A 4,082-nucleotide genomic window follows, 5' to 3' on the forward strand; every position below is an offset into this window, starting at 1 on the left:
CTGGGGGAGAGGCCTCTTTCTTCTCCTTCTCGCCTTCGTGGGAGGAGTCCGCCTCGGTGTCATCGTCCGATGACACCTGAAAACGGGAACTCTTTCGAGTGCCCGTGGCCTTCTTCTTGGCCTTCTTCTCCGGCACCACGTGGGGTGCCGGAGCCAGCAGCCCCGTTAAGCGGGTGTCCGCTGGGTCTTCTAGCAAAGGGGCCGGACAGATAGTCTGCTCGGCCTTCTTCAGCCAGTCCTATCAAAGGAGAGGGAGTTTAGATCCCGCATAGAGTCAAACTATGGAAAACAAGTGTCCCGTAAAGGGCAAAATCGCTTACCTCGCTAGCCGGACGCGGCGAGCTGAATCCGTGATCTTCGGTAGCGGATGCGGGAGCCTCGGCGCCCTTAAACAGCACCCTCCAGGCCTCTTCGTACATAGTGTCGAAGAGCCCGCTCAAAGTCTGGTGTTGTGCCAGATCGAAGTCCCACATATTGAAGTCCCGTTGTTGGCACGGGAGAATCCGGCGGATGAGCATGACCTGGACTACGTTGACAAGCTTGAGCTTCTTGTTCACTAGCTTTTGGATGCAGGCTTGATGTCTGGTCGGCTCCTCCGAATCACCCCATGTCCGGCCACTCTCTTTCCAGGAGGTGAGCCGTATGGGAATGCCAGATCTGAATTCGGGGCTGCTGCCCATTCAGGGTCACGCGGCTCGTTGATGTAGAACCACCCCGATTGCCACCCCTTAATGGTTTCCACGAAGGTGCCTTTGAGCCAAGTAACGTTGAGCATCTTGCCCACCATGGCGCCTCCGCACTCCGCTTGGCTGCCCTTCACAACCTTCGGCTTGACACTGAAGGTCTTGAGCCACAAGCTGAAGTGGGGCTGGATGCAGAGGAAGGCCTCACACACGACGATAAACGCCGAGATGTTAATGATGAAATTCGGGGCCAGATCATGGAAATCCAGGCCGTAGTAGAACATGAGCCCCCGGACAAAAGGGATGGAGTGGGAAGCCCAGTCCATGGAGGAAATGGGAAAGGAATACTACCCTCTCATGGGGCCTGGGGGTGGGGATGAGCTCCCCCTCGTCGGGGAGCCTATGCGCGATGTCGCTGGACAGATATTCGGTGCTGCGCAGCTTCTGGATGTGCCCTTCCGTAACGGAGGAGGCCATCCACTTGCCTCCCGCTCCGGACATAGTTGGAGAAGGTTGAGGTGAGATGTGCGGACTTGGGTGCTGGAGCTCGAGTTCGCGGAGATGGATAAGCAAAGGAGGAAGAAGTCATAGGTAAAAGGTTGGATCTTTATCCCCTTATATGGGCAGACGAAACCATACGTCCCCACCAGCCTGATAAAACTCGCTTATCTCCCAAGCACCGCAATCAATGGCGCGGTTGGGTTACCCACGTCCGTATTGATGGGAATCCCGGAATAAGGGGAACACGATCTCTGCTTCGACAAGACGTGCTAAGGAAATCGCTTCGCTAAACGCACTGAGGTGGTATAATAAAAACAATTTGAGTAAAGTCTTGGTAGTGGTGTGAAGTCACGCCACAAAATACGTCAGCAGATTGAACTTGTGTAAATATTATTCTCTCTACGGTGGTATGTGGAATTTATTTTGCAGAGCCAGACACTATCCTAGTGTTCACAATCTTCTATAAATTATTCGGAGGAGGAACCCGCCTTGCAATGCCGAAGACAATATGCGCGCCGGACTCGTCGTCATTGAAGCCTGGTTCAGGGGCTACTGAGGGAGTCCTGGACTAGGGGGTGTCCGGATAGCCGAACTATCATCATCGGCCGGACTCCAAGACTATGAAGATACAAGATTGAAGACTTCGTCCCGTGTCCGGATGGGACTTTCCTTGGCGTGGAAGGCAAGCTTGGCAATACGGATATGTAGATCTCCTACCATTGTAACCGACCTTGTGTAACCCTAGCCCTCTCCGATGTCTATATAAACCGGATGGCTTTAGTCCATAGGACGAACAACAATCATACCATAGGCTAGATTCTAGGGTTTATCCTCCTTGATCTCGTGGTAGATCTACTCTTGTAATACCCACATCATCAATATCAATCAAGCAGGACGTAGGGTTTTACCTCCATCAAGAGGGCCCGAACCTGGGTAAAACATCATGTCCCTTGTCTCCTGTTATCATCCGCCTAGACGCACAGTTCGGGACCCCCTACCCGAGATCCGCCGGTTTTGACACCGACAGTCTCCTTTGAGTCTGCGAGAGAAAGAACAAGGTGAAGGTCAGTACGCATCAAGGATGCTGCTGTTCTGGGTCAAGCTAAGTCAAGGGCATAAGAGAATTTAGTCAAAAAATAAAATAACATGTGAACATCTTGCACAAACTATCATCATTTATAAAAAGTACAAAACAAATATGCATAAAGTTGTACAATGGTTGAGTGCTCATACTTATATTATATCAGGCAATAGCATTTAGCAATAGTGATGATCAACTACACTATTCGCTTATCATGAACAAGATGTAGAAAGCTTGTTTACAATTGTTTGGGTTTTAAAATTTGTCATCTTGAAACATCACACTACCAAATGATAGGAAAGATCACAGGAAATAGGAATGCCCTGATCAAGTATACATAAGCATAAAAAAGATCAAACAAGCTCATTGTGCATTTTCTTTTTCAATGTGATACACAATAAGCATAAGTAACCACTAGGAAATAACTTGCTATCTACAGGCCCTATTATCGGCAACAGTAACATTAGGCAAGGAAGAACAGTATATTTCCAATGCAATCTGTTAGACAACATTATGTGGGGGCTGCATGAGTATTATGTGGGGGCTACATGATCTATCGTTTTAAAATGCTTCCTAAAAATACAAGACTGGAAGAATGCAAAAGGTGCATCATCTATGATATGTTTAGTGTTTCTATTTGAACTGGAATAGGATTGCACAAGTGTATTCAATTCAACAAGTATAGTGCACACAAGGGAAATATTCCAGGGTATCTGACTTTGTTATCCAGAAATATCACATGAGTGTAGTGCACACCAGGATAAATTGCAAGATGGAAACACTAGGAGCAAGCAACTGATGTAGTAATAAGCTTTCATGGAATTTTATTTTATGTCATGCTAAATGCAGCAGGCATGCATAACTTCATTCACAAGGCTGCACGCAACATACACAATGAACTTTCATGAACAAACACACCACAGCTTTAAAAACAAAATTTCAAGCATCATAGTGTACACAAAATATATACAGGTTCATCCAGAAACTAAACCAACCCCTACTGTGCTCACTAAACACCAGCACCCAGGCCCAACTTTTTAGTGATGATTACATAGACGCACTGCTAAACTAACGCGACATCTAAACCAGATCGACGCATCGAGAGCTAGCAGAGGAGACCGGGACAGCCGCCAGAACCCCACATGAACAAAGCAAGGGTAATCCATCTAGGGCGCGTTTCTAGAAGAGAAGCCCGGCGAGCGACGGCGAGAGGGAGAGCGAGGGGTCTCACCTTGAGGCCGATGTAGCGGTCGCTGTGCCCCCTCTTGAAGTGCTTCACCCCCTTCTTCACAATCGCCTTCTGCAAAGGCACAAAGGAAACTCAGTAACAGAAGCAAAGGCACCGCCATCTGCACATCGCACGGAAGAAACTCGGTAACAGGAAGGCTACCCGTGCCGGCGGCCGGCGATGGTGTATCCCTCGACGGATCTGCATCCACAAGGCGAGGTGAGAGAGGGGGTCAGCTACATCCTACCCGTGCGGATCGATCGAATCAGAGGGGAAAAACAAGCGGGGACGAGGGGCACCTACCCATGCTGGTCCGCCGCCGCGGCCTTGTCGGGGAGGAGGGAGAGTTGGGGAGACGACTGTCTCTAGCATGGACGAGAGGCCGTGACGAAGGGGGAAGTCGGCGAGGTGCAGAGCCCGGAGGAGCGTCCGACGATGAAGGAGCCGCGGAGGAGCGTGGCGTCAAGTGCTCGGAACGGAGCCGCCGTCGCGCTTCGGGCGCGGTCGTCGGAGGCGCTGCAGAGCAGCCGTGAAGACGAGGCTGCGGTGTCGGCCATGGACTGCGGAGAGAAGGAGGAGGGCGGCGCTA

Source organism: Triticum dicoccoides, chromosome 3B (assembly GCF_002162155.2).
Source record: "Triticum dicoccoides isolate Atlit2015 ecotype Zavitan chromosome 3B, WEW_v2.0, whole genome shotgun sequence".
In the NCBI taxonomy this organism is placed as follows: domain Eukaryota; kingdom Viridiplantae; phylum Streptophyta; class Magnoliopsida; order Poales; family Poaceae; genus Triticum; species Triticum dicoccoides.